General features: G+C 40.1%; 1 long non-coding RNA gene across 1 annotated transcript; it reads right to left on the bottom strand.

Moving 5' to 3' along the window:
* Positions 1 to 329: 329 nt before the first annotated feature.
* LOC142180338 (uncharacterized) lies at positions 330 to 3,123 on the bottom strand. Its single transcript, XR_012708837.1, has 4 exons — positions 2,942 to 3,123; positions 2,210 to 2,312; positions 1,800 to 1,945; positions 330 to 756 (listed from the first exon to the last, which is right to left on the bottom strand). It is a non-coding gene; the product is annotated as an uncharacterized LOC142180338 (long non-coding RNA).
* Positions 3,124 to 22,103: the final 18,980 nt, after the last annotated feature.

The following is a 22,103-nucleotide window of genomic DNA, read 5'->3' as shown; positions in this document are numbered from 1 at the left end:
TAAATTAAAAATAATAATTTAATAATATCGACGGACACCATCGGTAAGTTTAGAATTTTAATTTAGTAATATAAAAATTAAAAATACGAATAAATTCATTTTCCGATGGCTATCCGTCGGTATTTTCAACAAAATTTGAAAATACACTTCTACTTAGTAGAATTTTCTCGCTAATTAAGAATTCTGGATTGAAAATGAATAATTGTTCTGACGGACTCTGTTGGCAAATCCGTCGGTAAATCTGGTACATTTTTGGCATGCAATGCCTATTTTTTGTTGCACCACCTGCCAGCTAGAATATTACAATACAAATTGAGATGCAACCACAATAAAACTCAACTTAACAACAACAAAACTTTATAAACTATCCAAACATCCAAATTATCCCGTCAAACATCAAAATTATCCAACCAAACATTAAAATGTAACATTCAAAGTTAACATCCAACTAAACAACAATCCAACCAAACTAAAATCACTCATCTTTGGATTCCTCCTCATCCTCTTCATCATTTGTATTATTTCTATCACTTTCATCCTCTTCATAAATGTGGCTTTTTGGCGGAGAGCGGGGCAGGCCAATTAAGTGGTTCACTTGAGCCTTGAGGGAGTCGATGTCATTCCTAAGTGCGTCTCTAATCTTCTCTTCACGCTTTCTTTTTTCTCGTTCATCCGCATAGTTCCTAAAAAGTTGTTGAATCATTCGCCGCATCTCCTCAAGGTCCTCATTTTGCACGGTGGCGGATGTCCCAATACCTTAATAATCCACAAAAGAGAAGTGGAAAAAATACACGAAGAGTTAGAATTGAATAATTCGGCACCTAACTTCATAAACTTCAACTAAGGAACATCGACTACTATACATACCATGAAGTAGAAAACTTCGGCTAAATTTTGAGCAACATATTACTTTCACAAGATATAGGGATATTCTTAATATGTGAGGCCTTTTAAGGAAAATTGTGCAGACTTTGCCCAAATTAAAACGGACAATATTACGGATCTTTGAAGTTAGTCCTCAAAGTTAAATGTACTTTATACCGCTTCTCTTATATTGCCATAGTTTTTCTTTAATATTCTAATAACTTCAGCAATTATTAGAGTGACTGATCCTTTTTTATTATCTTAACTAATAAAATAGAGTAAATTCCACAATACTTGTGGACAAAAACCTCATCACAAGTCAAGAATTTAGTGCCGAAAAGTAGGCATTTAAATGTTAGTTTAAAAAGGCCATCAAAGGTTAGCTACCTAACGTAAAATATTATGCCAATTAAATGCAACTATTCTAATTCCCTCAACTTTAAGGTCAAGACTAGATCAGAAAATTTGGCACAAGTTTTGAATCAGTTTTCTAGGAGATAGAATCAGATTTCCAAAAATCGTGACACTTGCAAAACTAGAATATAAGGAAACTTTTTTCTGAGATCATACATACATACATACATACATACATACATACATACATACATACATACATACATACATACATACATACATACATACATACATACATACATACATACATACATACATACATACATACATACATACATACATACATACATACATACATACATACATACATACATACATACATACATACATACATACATACATACATACATACATACATACATACATACATACATACATACATACATACATACATACATGCATGCAGGCAATGGTGGAAGTATCAATGGCAAAAGTAACAAAATTAGCCTGAAACGGCCCCAAAAATAACCCCCGAAACACAGCTAACAAAAAGAAGAGCTTATTAACCAAAAAGTATATACCTTGTAGTCCACACGCGAGGGGATGATAATTGCGCTAGGAGGAAAGGCCGTATGCTCTACCCTTATACACGCCTCCAACCACGTTCATCTCTTAAACCCCGCCGATTAGGAAGATTCCTATCGTACATCCACATACGATGTTCCATCTACATATACAAACAACAAATTTATTATTATTACTCATTTAATAAAGAAACATAGTTATTCTAAGCTAAATAGAAGATTGTTGATTAGATTTATCATGTCATGGTTGTAAAGTAAAGGGAAAAAGGATATGATCCAAATTAAGTTCATGAGACAAATTAATTATCCATACGGAGTATAGATATCACTGGATAAATATTTCATAGACAATTCACATTACTCATAGAAACCAGAAAAAAAAATATTAGTGGTCTTCAAGAACCAACCTCGGTCCACAACACGTCGCAAGAGATGAGACCCTCGAATTGCTTCTAGGAAGTGCCCCCTGGGATTCCAACTCGCTAATAATTCCTTGAACAACCTGTATTTCTACAAATAAAAAGAAAATGAAGTAAATTAGACACAAACAAAAAATAAGCTGAATACTCTTGAAAAAACAAGGATTATTAGCCTTGCAAAATGTAGTTGCAATTATTAGAAACCATAAAAACATTGGAACCGTGAACAATTAAAAGGGTAAAAAGAACCAAAGAAACTACTAGCATTTTCTTTATTTGTTTATTCTGCATTAGCATATCTAGTTAATCAAATTAGAGTTCTCTCATATCTTAGAATACGATGCTAAAAAGATGCTTAAGTGTAATTTGGGAGGGTTGGAGAAAGCCAGACTGTTTGATTTAAGAGCGTTATCAACTTAAATAAATCATGACTAAAATTATCATAAATATTAGTAGCAGATGGAATATAACTTCCATATATGCATATACAACATACATTCAAGAGTGAAATATTTATAATCAACATACATTCAAGAAAAAGAAGAAGCTTGTTCAACCTTTTGCTAGGATGAAACTTGACTTCAAGGATTAAGCTGCATAAAATAGAGTAGCTTACTCTAAACAACCTTATAAGTTTACTCTATACAACCTTAAGATCACTTCTGACCTCAAACCACCCCCAAAAACGACCTCAATGACCAACGATGGAAGAAACCTTACCGGATATGGAGAGGAGTCTGAGTGCCGACGATGGACGCTGGATTGCCGACGACGACGACGACGACGATGGCCGCTTGGATTGAGTGCCGACGAAGCCGGTGAAGCGGGGATTTGCCCTAGTAGCAGTGAGGCGTAGAAAGAGAATTGAGCAAAAAATCTAAGTTGGGGCTTTTGCTGAGAAAGGCGCGTTTAATGGTAGGGAAAAAAAATAAAGTTAAAAAACTTGTATTTTAACTTATAACCTTTCGTCCTTATTTGTTAACCAAATTAATTAGCAAACATGTAACTATATAAACCAAAATTAATGACCCATAATTTTGTTGTAATTATTAATTTATAAGCTAATTAATTATTACTGATACACTTCTACGTATTATAACTATCAATTTACAATGTAATCGAATATAACATTATTTAAGGATACTAGCTAATTAATTATTAATATTAATTAACGTGCAACTAATATATTTCTACTTACTTTAGTTATCAATTTAAGATAATTAAATAATCACCAAGATTTTTCACGTATACCACTAATAAACTTCTATTTAGTGTATAATTAACAATGTATAGGCTAGTGAATCGCTAACATTACTTAAGCATATATTCTTAGTGCGTACACACTTCTACTTAGTGTAATTGTCAATATCTGATAATAGGTGAATTGGACTATAATTAGGCCCTAAAGAACCACCTTCTTGTATAGTTTTTATGGTAAAAAGTGATAACAAAATGCTCTGATTAGTGCTTTTCATGCGTTGCAGGCTATATACAATAAAAGAAGTCTATGGAGTACTTTTGGGATCAATTACGGAGAAAAAGAGGCCAATCGTACAATATCCGCTAAGTGCACCACGCGAAGGCAGCAAAACCAGAACTGGAGATGGACTGCCGCGGTCCCGGCGTAACCGCGGTCGGACCGCGGCAGAAGGCTGTTGCGGATTCTGAGAGGCTAGTTGGTCGCGGTCCTGGCGTAACCGCGGTAGGACCGCGATAGGAAGCGGAAAATTGAGGGACTGAAGTGCAAAAACACGGGATTTTTAGCCCAAAACCCTATATTAAACAATAGAACTCGCCCAAGGGAGGCATGTAATGTTTTAGAGAGTACTTTGGCAAGAAAAACAAGTGTAAGAGATCACCCAAAACATCATATTTTCTTCTTCTCTTTATTTTTCTGGCAATTTTGATCATGAATATTTTCATAGTTTATTTACCCATTGTCATGAGTAGTTAAATCCTTTGTCTAGGGTTTTGATGGAACCTATTGAAGGATGAACTTCTTGATTATGTTAATATAGTTTGCCAGTTTAATCTCTATTTGTTCAACTACGTGTTTGTTGTAGTTAATTGACAGGATCCTCAATTAGTTGTGCCTATTTAATATGCATAACTCGGGAGAGAGTGCATATTTAGGTAATTGTTGAACAACATCACTCCCAAAGTATAAGAGGGATCTATAACTGCGGGTTTAAATGCGGGATTAGGGATAACGAAGTCTTGGGTGCAATCTAAAGTGAACTGTAATAAACAAAGCCAGCTAGCGTATCTCGTTAGAGTGCGTCTAGTAAATTATCGTGATTACTCGGGAGAGATTCACGGTAAAAAGAGTGTTCATGGTTGATAGAGATGTGTTGGTAAATCTATATGAAACATAAACAGAAGGGATTCCATCAATAGGGGAAATCACTACCTTAGAACCTTCTCATTATTGTTCACAACTTAAGCATATTTAGTTTACAACTGTTTATTGACTTTCAATCTTAGTTATTAAATATACCATTAACTGTTATTCACAACGTTTGGGGAAGTTGATTCTAAAGAATTTAGTAAGTCCAACGAAAGTAATTGATAGGTTAATTCTCTATGGATTCCACTCTAGGCATAAATACTCAGGTTATATTTGCAACGTCCGCATTGTCCTTTTATAAGGCATAGTTGGGCGTGATCAAATTTTGGCGTCGTTGCCGAGGAATTAACGATGTTATCAATTACAATTGAAAGAAGTACAAAAATTCTTATTGTAGTCATTTTTTCTCTATACCCAATTTTTACATTGAAATTTTAACGTTTGTTGACTTGGTTGCACAGGTGCATGCCTAGAAACTCATCAAGATCTGGTGAAGTATTTGAAGCATTATCAGATCCCGAGAAAGTTTTCAAGGCCTTGAATCGGGCTAATCGGAAAAACAAACAACAACCAACAACTGCACAATTCGAAACAGTTATGGGGGATCACGAGGAAAACCCAGCGGTACCAATAGTGCCAGAGGCTGCTCTCTATGACTGGGCACAATCCACAGCTAAATATCTGTCCACAGCCATTGTAGTTCCGCAGATACAGGCTGAGTCATTCCAAATTACGAATAACATGCTGCACTTGTTGCAGAACAAGGGACTATTTTCGGGGTCGCAAGTCGAAGATCCTCAGCAACACTTGAAGAACTTCCTCTCTATCTGCAAAACCCTAAGGCAGCCCAACGTAACTCCTGAAGCAATCAAGCTGTTATTGTTTCCATTCTCAATGACAGGAGCTGCCCAGACTTGGCTAAACTCACTTCCCATAAATTCTATAACAACTTGGAATGAGTTAGTCAGGCAATCCCATAACAAGTTCCACCCACCCAATAAGACTGCTCAACAAATTGATGAAATTTTGAGTTTTAAACAGAGACCAATGAAGACACTGCATGAAACATGGGAGCACTTTAAAGGGATGCTGGTTATATGCCCGTACCATGGTATTCCAGATCTGATGTTGGGGAAGCGGTTTTACATGGGATTGTCAGATAGCGTAAAGAACATTGTTGATGCTTCAGCTGGTGGAGCATTTTTTAGCAAAACATGGAGAGAAGGCCAGAGTTTGCTTGACAAGATGGCACAAAATTCGAGATGGACAACCAGGAATGCACCTATCACTCTAGTGGTTCACTCAGTGCCCTTAGATCCATCCAACTCTATGGCTGAAAATATGGCCACCTTATTGACACAGATAAGTATACTCACCAAAAAGGTAGAAGAGTCAGGGCAGAAGCAGCAGGTACACATCGTAGATACTACCAATGGGGGTTTGTGCGCATCTTGCATTAGTCAGCCAATCGGTAAGCAATGGAATGCAGAACATGATCATCACCACTACCCTGAAGACATGAATTATATGTCTAATTATGGAGGCCAGAGACAGGGTGGTCAGAATTGGGGCCAGCAAAATCAGCAATATAGGCCAGTCCATCCACAGTTCAACAACGGAAACATGGGAGGTATGAGACCCCCTAATAATATGGCACCTTACCCAAGGCCACAGGGATATAATAATCAGAATCAGCAGCACGGGTATCACCCTCCTCAGCAGCAACATGGTGGAAGGCAGGAAGATGGGTTTGTTAGACTTGAGGCAATGATGCAACAGTTTATTGGGTCTAATGCAAAGATTAATGAGAGAGTGGATGCACATGATGCAGCAATCAAGAATATTGAAGTGCAAGTGGGCCAAATTTTCATGTCTCTGAACAATTGTCCTCATGGGACACTACCTGCAGATACCCAGATAAATCCAAAAGATCAAGGCCCAAAGCAGCTGATGGCGGTAAGTCTACGTAATAGCAAAGATCTGGATGTAAAGCAAGAGAGGGCTCGAGAAACTAGAAAAGCTGAGACACTTATACCAGTGCCCATTGAGCTGGATGAGTCAACGAAACTGACGGAGGTGCTAGTCCAGCCTGCCCAGGAAGAAAATAGCATTTAGAATGCGACCGAGAAAGAAGCTGAGACATTACAGGAACCAGTAGTTGATGTAGCAGCTGATAAGGATCAATCCCTGTTGATTGGGAAGAAGAGACCTCCTGCACCTTTCCCTCAGAGGCTGGCTAAGTACCAAAAGGAGGAACAATACAAGAAGTTCTTCGAAATGCTGAAACAAATCCAGGTAAACATACCATTGATTGAAGCTTTGAAGGAGATGCTTGGGTATGCAAAAATGATGAAGGACTTAATGTCCTGAAAGTTTGATTTCCAAGACTTGGCCACAGTTACTCTTACTCATACATGTAGTGTAGTGGTGACTAGACCAATTGCAGAAAAGCTGTCTGACCCAGGGAGCTTTACAATTCCATGCACTATTGGTAATTTTGCTTTTGCTAAAGCACTGTGTGATCTAGGGGCCAGCATCAATCTTATGCCCCTGGCGATTTACAAGAGGGTGGGCATTAGAAGAGCTAGACCCACCTCTATGTTGTTGCAGCTGGCTGACAGGACAGTGAAACGACCCTCTGGTATACTGGATGATGTGTTAATTTAGGTAGGGAAATTTGTGTTCCCTGCAGATTTTGTGATCTTAGACTGCAGAGTGGATGAAGAGATTCCCATGATTTTGGGAAGACCATTCTTGACCACAGGGAGAGCTCTCATTGATTGTGAAACCGGGGAGCTCAAGATGAGATTGAACGATGAGTAGGTAACATTCAATGTGCAGAAATCTATGAGACGACCAAGTGAATTCGCCAATTGTTCTCTTATTGATGCCGTGGATGTAATCGTAGAGACTGATGATGAGGTGCTAACCATTGAGGACCCCCTTGCTGCATGTTTACTGAATTTGGATGAGGTGAATGGAGAGGAACTGGCGGAATAGGTGTTGGCATTAGAGGGTAGAGGGTTCTGGGATAGAACTCTAGAATTTGAGCCCTTGCGCTCGGAAAATCGAGAGACTCCTCCAGCCAAGCCATCTATCGAAGAACCACCAAAGCTGGAGTTAAAGCCATTGCCCAACCATCTCAGGTATGAATTCCTTGGACCTAACTCCACATTACCTATTATTATCTCATCTAGTTTGTTAGATGTGCAGGCGCAACAACTCTTGCAGGTACTTAAGGAGTGCAAGACTGCCATTGGGTGGACCATGGCTGACATAAAAGGGATCAGCCCCACCTACTGTATGCACAAAATTCTACTGGAAGAGGGATACAAACCTTCCAGGGAATACCAAAGAAGGCTGAACCCTAACATGAAGGAAGTGGTGAAGAAGGAAGTAATAAAGTGGTTAGACGCGGGAATTATCTTCCCAATCTCTGACAGCAGCTGGGTTAGCCCAGTTCAATGTATACCTAAAAAGGGTGGCATAACGGTAGTTAAGAATGATAACAATGAATTGATCTCTACAAGAACAGTCACGGGCTGGAGAATTTGTATGGATTATAGAAAGCTAAATCTAGCCACCCGGAAAGACCACTTCCCACTTCCCTTCATTGATCAGATGTTAGACAGACTGGCAGGGAGGTCACACTTCTATTTTCTGGACGGGTACTCAAGATACAACCAGATCTCTATTGCACCAGAGGACAGAGAGAAGACCTCTTTCACTTGCCTTTATGGCATTTATGCCTTTCGGAGGATGCCCTTTGGCCTATGCAACGCACCCACCACATTCCAACGGTGCATGATGGCCATATTCACTGACATGGTAGAGGACATAATAGAGGTGTTCATGGATGACTTCTCAGTGGTGGGGAATTCATTTGATGAGTGCCTGATAAATCTGACACGTGTGCTGAAACGGTGTATCGAGACTAACTTGGTTCTGAATGAGAGAAGTGCCACTTCATGGTACAAGAAGGCATAGTCTTGGGGCACCGGGTGTCAAGCAAAGGAATTGAGGTGGATCGTGCTAAAGTGGATGTAATAGCAAAGCTACCTCCTCCAACTTCAGTCAAAGCAATCAGAAGCTTCCTTGGGCATGCCGGTTTCTACCGGAGATTCATAAAAGACTTCTCAAAAATTGCCAACCCTCTCTGTAAGTTGTTAGAAAAAGATCACCCTTTCTTGTTTTCTGATGATTGCAGGGTAGCATTCGAGGAGCTGAAAAAGAGACTGGTCACAGCACCTATCATTGTTGTCCCCAACTGGGAGCAACCATTCGAACTCATGTGTGATGCCAGTGACTATGCAGTGGGGGCAGTGCTGGGACAGTAGAAGGACAAGCTGATGCATCCAATCTACTATGCTAGTAGAACACTGAGTGGAGCCCAGCTGAACTATATTGTGACTGAAAAGGAGATGTTGGCTGTGGTGTTTGCTTTCGACAAGTTCAGATCATATCTGATTGGTTATAAGGTAATTGTATACACTGATCATGCAGCTCTCAGGTACTTGATTGAGAAGAAGGAGTCTAAGCCGCGCCTGATTCGTTGGGTGTTGTTGCTGCAAGAATTCGACCTTGAAATTTGTGACTGTAAGGGCATAGAGAACCAAGTCGCTGATCATCTATCACGACTTGAGGGAGCTGAAAATGCAGTTGAGGTTGAAGATATTCTGGAAACCTTTCCAGACGAGCAGCTGCTCGCTACTAATCTTGAGGAAGCGCCATGGTATGCAGACTTTGCAAATTACCTGGCCTGCGGTATAGTTCCCTATGACCTTTCATCTGTACAAAAGAAAAAGTTTTATCGTGATTGCCGCATGTATTATTGGGATGAGCCTTACCTGTTTAGAATTTGTGTTGACAATATGATCCGGAGGTGTGTCCCCGAGATAGAACAATCTTCTATTTTGCAAGCTTGTCATGCATCGGCTTATGGAGGACATTTTGGAGGTGTCAGGACAGCTGCAAAAGTGCTTGAGGCCGGATTCTTTTGGCCAACAGTGTTTAAAGATGCGCACCAATGGGTGAAGGGCTGCAATGAATGTCAGCGGACCGGGAACATTTTCCGTCGCCATGAGATGCCCATGAACCCAATTTAAGAGGTGGAAGTGTTTGATGTCTAGGGGATTGACTTCATGGGTCCCCTTCGTCAGCTCCTATGGCAATAAATACATACTTGTTGTTGTGGATTACGTGTCCAAATGGGTAGAAGCTGCAGCGTTGCCCACTAATGATGCAAGAGTGGTGGTGGGGTTTTTGAAGAAGAACATATTTACCAGATTTGGGATACCAAGAGCGATTATCAGTGACGGAGGCACTCACTTCTATAATAGAGCTTTCGAGAAGTTTCTTGCAAAGTTTGATATACGCCACAAGGTGGCTACCCCTTATCACCCGCAAACTAGTGGGCAGGTTGAAGTGTCCAACAGAGAGATAAAGAGTGTGCTAACCAAGACTGTGAACGCCACAAGAACTGATTGGGCGAAAAAGTTAGATGATGCACTCTGGGCCTATAGAACTGCTTTTAAAACACCGATTGGTATGTCACCATATAAGTTGGTGTTCGGGAAGGCCTGCCATTTGCCAGTGGAACTTGAACATAGAGCGTGGTGGGCACTAAAACAGCTGAATCTAGACATCGAGGCTGCAGGCACAACGAGAATCACAGAATTGCATAAGCTCGACGAGTTCAGACATCTTGCTTTTGAGAGCACAAGGTTGTACAAGGAAAGAATGAAGAGGTTGCATGACAAGAACATTGTGGAGCGAAATTTCAATCCTGGAGATATGGTGTTGCTTTATAAGTCACGATTAAGGCTATTTCCGGGTAAACTCAGGTCACGATGGTCTGGACCATTTAGAGTGGTCGAAGTTTTCCCTTCAGGTGCTGTCGAGATTGCCATAGAGAAAAACTCTCGTACATTTAGAGTCAATGGGCAGAGATTGAAACTATATGTAGGCATGAGCGAACCAAAGGAAGTGTCTGAGCTACACCTGACTGAACCACAGAGGTCGAGCGAGCCTTAAATGCGCTCATCTACGTCGTGCCACGACGTTAAATCAGGCGCTGCGTGGGAGGCAACCCACGAATGTGTTGTAAGTGTAATGCATAACTTCATGAAAAAAAAAGTAGCAGGAACACGCCCAGACCGCGGTCCCAGCGTAACCGCGGTCGGACCGCGGTCAAAGACCTCCTCTGAAAGAAGTCTACCACGGTCTCAGCGTAACCGCGGTAGGACCGCGGTCAAATACCCCCTCTGAAAGAGGTCTACCGTGGTCCCAGCATAACCGCGGCAAACCAGCGCGGGCCAGGTAAGTTGCAGATTTTTTTTTCCTTTTCCCCCCTTTTTAATAAACCTAACCCCCCATTATTCTCGCATCTCCTTCTTTCTTCTCTTCTCTCTTTCACACCATCTCCTATCCATCAAACCCCCATTGTTGCCCCTCCTTTCTTCTCCATCTCTCTCCACAACCTATCCCTTCCATTCATCCTCAAGGTAAGCTTCTCTATTCTTTTCTCTTTCTTTTACATAACTTAGTGTAATGAGTAGTCTAAATTAGTTTCAATTAAACCCTAGGTAGTGTTTTAGTGTAAATTTTTTATTTTTTTCTTTCTTTTCTTTCCTTTTCTCCATTATTTGCTTCTTTTGGCCATGATTGATGTTTAAATGGTTGGGTTTTCATTGTGCTTAACTTGGGGGCGATTTTTAGAATGTTTGGAGGCCTAAACAAATTTTTTAGGGTGAAGCTTGGTGGAGGGGTCTAAATGGCCGAAAATTGGGGTGTGTTGTAAAATTTTGGAGCACTTTGTGCCCTTCTTAGTTTGTGGTGGTGATCGCATTTGACATGATTCGCTTGTGGGAGATTGTGTGGGGTATTATATGGCGAAATTGTAGAATTAATAGTGGTGTGAGGTCAATAGTGGAGGTTGTCAACTTTGGGCATCTTACTAATTGGGTATACTAGCATTGATTGACAAAAGGAAACTGTTGGTGCCATCGGGTGGCGAAGTCTGAGTACCCATCCGACTGGCACATGTTAGGATGCATCTGATTGTTACCCTGAATTTTATGCAGGTAATATGGCCCAAAAAAGGTGAAAGAGCTCGGCAAGCACTTCCCAAATGCCAATATATGATGCCACCAGGTTCCAGTCACAGGAGGCAGAGGACGCATTTCATGCTAAGGCCACCAAAAGCTTTGTCCCTGAGATTCCTGTTGACAGGGCTGCCCTCCGTATGGAAAAAGCAAACATGTATGAGGAAATCAGACGGAGAGAGATGTAGTTCTTATTTGATGAACCTGAGACGGCAAACCCAATATTAGTCCGGGAGTTCTAAGCGAACTGCCCGAAACATTTGTGCCGGTCTGTGATTGTGCGGGGCAGGGTGGTAGATGTCTCAATTCTGAAGATTCGCCAGGTCTTGCAGCTGCCTCAGTTCACTGGTGACATTGATCATTACCACGATGCCCAAAGGGTCACTTGGGACACTATGATTGAGACAATCTGCGCAGGGGGTCGTCCAATCTGGCTACAGGAAAACATTACCCTTCACTCCAAGTCGTTCACACATGAGGCTAAGTGCTGGTTCACTATTATTTGCAGCCGGTTATTGCCTACGGGCAACACGACAGATGTGAACCACCTACAGGCTCTATTGGTGTGGTGCTTCGTTACCGAGAAAGGCTTTGATGTGGCGAGAATTATTAGAGATTAAATGATCCTTCAGTCACCTCTGCTATCTAAGGGGTTTTACTTCCCCTCACTTGTGACGAGGTTGTGTCTACTGGATGGTGTCCCCACCTATCCTACAGATGGAGTTTTGCCCGCAAAAGCGACATTCAGAGTTTCAAAGATCACAGTGGGCAGAGATGCACCCACAACCATTGAGCTTGATGATGAGGATGACGCCCCAGCACCCATGGCACCATCCAAGAGATCCTATGATGGAGCCGGATCCTCTCGGCGATCCCATACTGGGGCAGGGTTCTCTAGATCACAGTCCAGCCGACCCATGTTGCATTCTTTGGAGGAAGAGGTGGCAGATCTTCGCTCCTCGGTGGATGGCCTGCATATGCGTATGGATGTCATGTCTCAGCGGCAGGCCAGATCTGAGAGCCGGATGATAGCTTGGTTCCGTGCTTTGGGGAGGGTTTGTCATGTGGATCCCAGCACCGTCTCCGACTCCGAGTGATGCTCAGGGAAGTCTTCTTACCCTTCTTCACTTTATTTGTGTTATGACACGGGGACATGCCATATTCTTTTTGTGTGGGGTGGGAGACTTGCTTTAGTGGTGTATTGTTAGTGTACTTATACATTGAGTATGTTGTAGTTCTGTATCTTTGTTGTTGTGTATAATTGGTTGTACTCACCTTAGAAGTAACTGACTTGGCCCAATGACGGACACTTGTCGACGGGTCTCTTGAGGGTCAAAGTCGGGTTTTAAAAAAAAATGTAGGAGACTCTTCCTGAGGACAGACCACTTGGACAGTACTCTTGAGGGAAGTAGTCCATTTAGATTTTTTTTTATTTTTCTTGTTAGGTAGTGTAGTAATTCCTCCTTGGTTTTTCTTTTGACCACGGTTCTTTTCCAAGGACTTTTCTTAAACTGGGTTAGGTAGATTTTTCTTTAATATTTTTAGGACCCTTAGGACTCTATTGGACTAAGATGGGTGAGGGCAAGAATGCAACCCGTAATGTACACACCTGCAAATAACTAAAACGAAATTAAGGGTGCGACGTCTAGGCTCATTTGTAGACTCGTAATTTTATGCCTTAATTCTGCACACCTTGTCTTTCTTGAACGCTCACGTGAGTGTGTTGACAAACTAATTCGGAATGAGTTACATGCCATGTGTGTTTGAGATAATACTTGTATTCTGTGCTTGCATGTGATACCTAGAACTTGCCCTGTGTGTTTGCAAAGCGAAATAGAAGTTGTTTGGCCTTAGAGATGATTGAAGCATTTCCTTGTGTAGCCTGTATAATTATGAATCCACCCATACATATTGCCATAGTTAACCCCTTCGAGCCTGAAGCCTGTTCTTTGATAACCTTATAATAACCTACATCCCTGTGTTTGAATAGTTTGACTGTTTGAACCTGTACCTCCTAGAAGCACTTGAATCGTTAAAGAACATATAAAAGTCAAAGTGTAGGGTAGTAATGGAGTGGGAAAAGAAAAATCAGGAAAATACTTGAATGGTGCAATGGCTGTTAAGAAAAAAAAGAAGAGGCCAGTTGCACCTAAAGAAAAGTGGGGGTAGCCTATGAAACAAGTGTGGAAGAATGATTGGGTTGAACATGGAAATTGGAATAAAGGGAACGATTGTATTAAAAGTGCTTAGGGAAGTTAGTCACTATATCCAAATATATCCTACCCGTCCCTTAGCCTACATTATAACCAAATAAAGACCTCTTGATCTTGGACTGAACAACTCGATTAGTAGAGTTTTACAATAAGGGCAAGCTTATGGTGTATCTGTGTGGCATGTGAATGTTCTTTGCTGAGAGTGAGTGGATTCGTTCTATCTATAGGTCCTTGTTGCTTGATTGTATGTGTGTGGAACTTCTCTCTGAAATGTGATATGAGGGCATGTGACTCAAGAAGAAAAAGCAAGTTTTCACCTCTATTTAGAGTAACTAGAGTAAGCACAAGTGTGATATGGCATTAGAGTCTTCATCTGAGGTGTGGCTGTTGCACTGCTTAGATTGTTCTTTCATAATGGCGGGTGTGACATAAACTGGGTAATGTATCGAACGATTAGGCCTAGAAGTGTGGTTCAACTTGCTCGAGGACGAGCAAAGATTTAAGTGTGGGGTGTTGATAATAGGTGAATTGGACTATAATTAGGCCCTAAAGAACCACCTTCTTGTATAATTTTTATGGTAAAAAGTAATAACAAAATGCTCTAATTAGTGCTTTTCATGCGTTGCAGGCTATATACAATAAAAGAAGTCTATGGAGTACTTTTGGGATCAATTACGGAGAAAAAGAGGCCAATCGTACAATATTTGCTAAGTGCACCACGCGAAGGCAGCAAAACCAGAACTAGAGATGGACTGCCGCGATCCCGGCGTAACTGCGGTAGGACCGCGACAGAAGGATGTTGCGGATTTTGAGAGGCTAGTTGGCCACGGTCCTGGCGTAACCGCGGTAGGACCGCGATAGGAAGCGGAAAATTGAGGGACTGAAGTGCAAAAACACGGGAGTTTTAGCCCAAAACCCTATATTAAACAATAGAACTCGCCCAAGGGAGGTATGTAATGTTTTAGAGAGTACTTTGGCAAGAAAAACAATTGTGAGAGATCACCCAAAACATCATATTTTCTTCTTCTCTTTATTTTTCTGGCAATTTTGATCATGAATATTTTCATAGTTTATTTACCCATTGTCATGAGTAGCTAAATCCTTTGTTTAGGGTTTTGGTGGAACCTATTGAAGTATGAACTTCTTGATTATGTTAATATAGTTTGCCAGTTTAATCTCTATTTGTTTAACTACGTGTTTGTTGTAGTTAATTGACAGGATCCTCAATTAGCTGTGCCTATTTAGTATGCATAACTCGGGAGAGAGTGCATATTTAGGTAATTGTTGAACAACATCATTCCCAAAGTATAAGAGGGATCTATAACTGCGGGTTTAAAGGCTGGATTAGGGATAACAAAGTCTTAGGTGCAATCTATAGTGAACTGTAATAAACAAAGTCAGCTAGCGTATCTCGGGAGAGTGCGTCTAGTAAATTATCGTGATTACTCTGGAGAGATTCACGGTAAAAAGAGTGTCCATGGTTGATAGAGATGTGTTGGCAAATCTATATGAAACATAAACAGAAGGAATTCCATCAATAGGGGAAATCACTACCTTAGAACCTTCTCATTATTGTTCACAACTTAAGCATATTTAGTTTACAACTGTTTATTGACTTTCAATCTTAGTTATTAAATATACCATCAACTGTTATTCACAACGTTTGGGGAAGTTGATTCTAAAGAATTTAGTAAGTCCAACGAAAGTAATTGATAGGTTAATTCTCTGTGGATTCCACTCTGGGCATAAATACTCAGGTTATATTTGCAACGTCCGCATTGGTCCTTTTATAAGGCATAGTTGGGCGTGATCAATATCTATAAGCTAATTGTAACTATTACACTTCTATACTTAATGTAATTATCAATGAATTGCCTAATAAATTATTACTATTAATTAACGATATTGTTAATATAGAAAAGGTCCAAATATACCCTTATACTATACGAAATTGAGCACATTTTTCCTTCGTTAATACTTTAACCCATATATGCCCTTACCATCACATAGTTGGTCATATATTCCCTTTTTGAAATGAAATTCACTCAGACTAATTAGTTCTTTCGTTAATTGTACTAAAATATATTACAAACATTATTTCCTTTTTATTAGTACTTTTTTTCTTTACCTTTCTTTTTTCTTCTCTTTTTTTCTTTTTTCTTTCTCCCATGTACGAGTTCCTCCATTGTTGATGCCTTTTTCATTTTCATCACTAATTTAACTTGACAAAAATCATAAATTCCTGCTAATTTTACTATCATAAACCTCACAGGTACTTTTGATCTGAAGGAGATAAAAATTATCGGAGAAATTTTTGCGGTGGTGTTAATTGGGTAAAGGTAGAATATGGTTATTCAGATTTTGAAGGGCTTGTTCCCTTTAGATCTGAAGCTCTACGGTAAACAACACTTTCAAAATTTGAATAACCATTTCCTACATTCACCAAATTAACACCACCGAAAATATTTCTCCGACATTTTTCATCTCTTTCTTTTCAGAAGAACCAGAGCCTTCTTGCTTGGAAGGTTTTAGTGGTGTAGGTTTGATTTTTAAGAATAAAATCACGTGAAATTGGTGACGGAAATGGAGAAGGCATCAGCAATGAGGAAATCGTATATGGGAGAAAGCTAATTGCCACTAATATATTTTTAAGTAATGTATTACCTCCACTCAGCTAATTGCCACTAATATAATTAAGTAAATACTTATCGAGAGACTTACCGACAGCCTCCTTCGGTATTGTGTAATAAAAAATACAAAATAATTTTCTATAAGATTATGTATTTAAATTACCGATGGAAGTCCATCGGTACTGTAAGAACAAAATTTAAATTATTATGTAAATGCAGTAGGATTGACTACGTCGATAACTTTATTTTCTTTTTCTCTTTTATTTTTTTAAAAGTACCGAGAGACACCGTCGGTACCTAAAAAAAATAATTCAAAAATATAAATACAAAATGTTTCGAGGAAGTCCGTCGGTAAATTACCGACGGAGTCCATCGGTACAACCATTTAAAGTTTGACGGGTCAAAATATCATTATTTACCGACGGAAGTCTGTCGGTTTTTTTTTAAAAAAAAAATTAGAAATTAAAAAGTTCAAAAGCACCGAGAGACTCCGTCGGAAAGTCCTTCGAAATATCGATGGAAAAAAATCCGTCGGTAAACTAATGTTTTTTAGTAGTGAATATATAAGTTCTCCTCCTTTTTTTTTGGGTAAGAAAGTAATAGTTAAGAGCCAAAAAGTGAGAAATTAGTAAATTTCAGTATATTCAATTTTTAGCAATTTACATAATGTTATAATCTATGTTCAATATTATATTTGTTAAACTCTAAAAAAAATAGTTGAAAATTCACCACTTTAGTACTATATGTTTTTACCTTCATCTTTATTTTAACGCCTTCAGTACAAAATTCATTAATTTTGATTGGTTCACAGAGAAAGTGCTTGAGTTTCATATAATATTCTGGGTAGCTAAAAGATTACATTTTGGATCGTAACATTATGATTTTGATTCTAACAATCACCTAATTGTGTGAGTGATTCATTATAAATATGAACTTAATTATGTATATATTTTAAGTATTAATTTTTTTTTGCATGAATCCATGATTTGAACATAAAATACGGAAAAGGGCTAGAAGTGTCCTTGTACTATTGAAAATTAGTTATTAGTATCCTCCGTTATACTATCTTTCACTATCTACCCCTGCCATTACCCATTTTAACATTTTTGCCCCCACATCTAACGGACTCGTGCCCTGCTTACACGTGGTAGCTTTTAAGTGTCCAGACCCGTTTTTCCTTTTCAACATAGTATCCATACTGTTAGGTTATCTTTTTCACCCTCCTTAACTTCATCATCAGTGCAATTTATAACTTTTCCTTAAATCCATCTCTTTTCTTTCTTTGCATTAGTTCTTTCTTTTTACAAAATTCTTTCTCTTTAAAAACTAATGTTTTTCACAGGTCTAAGCAACATAAAAGACTGGATATTACTTAATACGTATAAATGCTAAGCTAATCTAGGCAAGAGTAAACAAAGATAACAATTGCTGCATTTTCAGCTTACAAATATCGACCAAATCTAGTCCAAAATTTTCCCAAATAATCTCCCAATCTAGTTCAATCCCAAGACCTTCAAGGTTCAACAATGACATTTATGTTTTCTTAATTTTTATGAATCAAAGATCTCGAAATTTTGGCAATGAGATTCTTCTTCTTCAATCAAAGTTTCAATAGTGTACTAACAGTTGAAGCTGGATATAAACAATACTAATTACAATAGAAAGCACCAATTCGAGCAAACATCAACGAAATTAAGATACCCAGTTCGTCTTCTTCGAGTTCAAACTTCAAACCCACTTCTAAAGTTTAAAGGTTGTTCATCAATGGTAGATCTCAAAAATTTCGCACAAACTCAAACTACCAGCATCACAAAGAATTTGAAAGTTATTCAAGTGTTCGAATAACAAATCGTCCAAACAATGAGCCACACATGAAATACCGGATGAACTCCTGCCAAGCTGGGAGGTAAGGCAAGCTCATAAGCAACCTCCCCAACACGCCTCAATATCTCAAAAGGGACAATAAACCTCGGACTCAACTTCCCTTTCTTCCCAAATCTCATAACGCCCTTCATAGGCAAAACCCGAAGCAGAACCCGCTCTCTAATCATATAGGAAACATCACGAACCTTCTGGTTCGCGTAATTCTTTTGTCTGGACTGGGCTGTACGGAGTCTATCCTGAATCACCTTAACCTTCTCCAAAGCATTATGAACCAGGTATGTGCCCAACAATCTAGCCTCACCCGGCTTAAACTAACCCACCGGGGATCTACACCGTCTCCCATATAAAGCCTCATACGGTGCCATCTAAATGCTGGACTGATAGTTATTGTTGTAAGCAAACTCCGCCAATGGCAAGAACTGATCCCAAGACCCTCCAAACTCAATCACACACGCACAGAGCATATCCTCAAGAATCTGAATAGTGCGCTCGAACTGTCCGTCCGTCTGAGGGTGAAATGTTGTACTCAACTCCACCCGAGTACCCAACTCATGTTGAACGACCCTCCAAGACCGAGATGTAAACTGAGTACCCCTATCTAAGATGATGGACACTGGAATACCATGAAGACTAACAATCTCTCGGATATAAATCTCTGCCAACCGCTCCGAAGAATAAGTAGTACACACAGGAATGAAATGAGCGGACTTAGTCAGCCGATCCACAATCACCCAAATAGCATAGAATTTTCTCAAAGTCCATGGGAGCCCAACTACAAAGTCCATGGTGATCCGCTCCCACTTCCACTCCGGAATCACTATCTGCTGAAGTAACCCACCCGGTCTCTGGTGCTCATACTTTACCTGCTGATAGTTGAGGCACCGAACTACAAATCCAACTCTCGAATACTGCGAGCTATGGGCCTCCTCTAGAATCAACTCTCGAAGCCCATCAGCATTGGGTACACAAATCCGACCATGCATCCTCAATACCCCATCATCACCAATAGTCACATCTCTAGCATCACCGTGCTGAACCTTGCCCTTGAGGACAAGCAAATGAGGGTCATCATATTATCACTCCCTAATACGATCAAATAAGAGAGATCGAGAAACCACACAAGCTAGAAACCAACTGGGCTCTAAAAGATCCAATCTCACAAACTGGCTGGCTAAGACCTGAATATCCATCGTCATAGGCCTCTCCGATGCTGGTAAATAAGCCAAACTCCCCAAACTTTCTGCCCGACGACTCAAAGCATTGACCACCACATTGGCCTTGCCCGAGTGATACAACATAGTGATGTCATAGTCCTTCAGCAACTCTAACCACCTCCTCTAGCTCAAATTTAGATCCTTTTGCTTGAACAGGTGCTGCAAGCTCTGATGGTCAGTATAAATCTCACAGGGGACACCGTATAAGTAATGGCGCCAAATCTTCAGGGCGTGAACAATGGCATCTAACTCAAGGTCATGAGAAGGGTAGTTCTTCTCAAGTATTTTCAACTGTCTGGACGCGTAGGCAATCATCCTACCATCCTGCATCAACACCGCTCCGAGTCCAACCCTCGAGGCATCACAATAGATCGTATAAGACCCCGAACCTATAGGTAGTATCAAAATTGGGGCTGTGGTTAAAGCTGTCTTGAGCTTCTGAAAGCTCACCTCACACTCCTCCGTCCACTGGAACGGAGCACCCTTTTGGGTCAACCTGGTCATAGGGGCCGCAATCGATGAAAACCCCCTCTACAAAACGACGGTAGTAGCCTGCCAAACCAAGGAATGTCGATCTCGTTAGCTGAGGATGGTCTGGGCCAACTTTGCACAACCCCTATCTTTTTCGGATCCACCTGAATACCCTCAATCGATACCACGTGGCCCAAGAATGCCACTGAATCCAACCAAAACTCACATTTCAAGAACTTAGCATATAACTTCTCTCTTAGAGTCTAAAGCACATTCCTCAGGTGCTGCTAATGATCATCCCGACTCCGTGAATACAACAGAATATCATCAATAAAGACAATGATGAATGAGTCAAGATACGACCGGAACACACTGTGCATCAAATGCATAAAGGATGTTAGGCATTGGTCATCCCAAATGACATAACAAGGAACTTGTAGTGACCATACCGAGTCCTGAAAGCAGTCTTCGGGATATCTGGTTCCTGAATCTTCAACTGATGGTAACTTGAGTGCAAATCAATCTTAGAAAACACTCGTGCGCCCTGAAACTGGTCAAACAGATCATCAATACGAGGCAAAGGGTAACGGTTCTTCACTGTAACCTTGTTCAACTAGCGATAATCAATACACATACGCATCGAACCATCCTTTTTCTTCACAAACAAAATAGGAGCACCCCAAGGGGATACACTGGGCCAAATAAAACCCTTATCAAGCAATTCCTGTAAGTGATCCTTCAACTCCTTCAAGTCAGAGGAGCCATACGATATGGAGGAATAGAAATGGGCTGAGTGCCCGGCAACAGATCAATGCCAAAATCAATATATCTATCAGGCGGCATGCCCGGAAGATCAGCTGGGAACACATCGGAAAAATCTCGTACTACTGGGAATGAATCAACTGAAGGGGTATCAATAGTGACATCTCTCACATAAGCTAAATACGCGTCACCCCTTCTCAACCATATGCTGAGCTTTAAGAAAAGAAATAACTCTACTGGGAGTGTGATCTAAAGTACTCCTCCACTCAACACGCGGTACACCTGGCATAGTCATCGTCACGGTCTTGGCGTGATAATCAAGAATAGCATAATGGGGTGACAACCAGTCCATGCCCAAGATAATATCAAAGTCAACCATACTGAGTAACAATAAATCGGCTCTGGTCACAAAACCACTAAGAGCAACCAACAAGTCACAAACCACTATCCAAACTTGTACCGATCCTTAACATCTAAAACAACATCGAAACCTCAAATTAACCATGGATTCAAGCCTAAGAACTTCAAAATTCTCAAATACGCTTTCAATCAAAAAGTCTATCAAACCTCGTTCGAATGCCTTGAAATTTTGCACACACGTCACATTCAACACTATGGAACTACTCCAACATTTCGGAATTCCATTCTGACCCTTGGATCAAAATCTCACTATCGGACCAGAACTTCAAAAAATCCAACTTTCGGCATTTCAAGCCTAATTTAGCTACGGACCTCCAAAACACAATCCGAACACGCCCCTAAGCCCGAAATCACCTAACGAAACTAACAGAACCATCGAATTTCCATTCCGAGGCGGTCTTCACACTGTTCTACTACGGCCAACTTTCCAATACTTAAGCTCTCATTTAGGAAGTGACTGTCCCAAAACTCTCTGAAACTCAACACCGAACATCCCGGTAAATTAAAATAGCAGAATTAAACTTAGGGAAAGCAGTTAATAGGGAATCAAGGCATTAATTCTTAAGATGACCGGCTGGGTCGTCACAATTTTTTTCGTAGAATAATATATTGTATTCATTGTTGTAGCTTATTAACGAGAAGCTTGATATTGTTGTAGAGTTTATTGAAAATGTTAAAAAAGAAAGTAAAAAGAAATATCATCATGGCTTGTTGAATGCTGAAAATGAAAGCGATGAATTACAAGATTCTTCCAGATTTTCAAATAAAGAACATGACAAAAGTAGTGAACATCAAAATAGTGAAAGTAATGAACAAGGAGATTATATTAATGGAGAGA

This window comes from Nicotiana tabacum, chromosome 1 (genome assembly GCF_000715075.1).
Source record: "Nicotiana tabacum cultivar K326 chromosome 1, ASM71507v2, whole genome shotgun sequence".
NCBI lineage: Eukaryota > Viridiplantae > Streptophyta > Magnoliopsida > Solanales > Solanaceae > Nicotiana > Nicotiana tabacum.
This window is presented reverse-complemented; position numbering and strand designations above follow the sequence as displayed.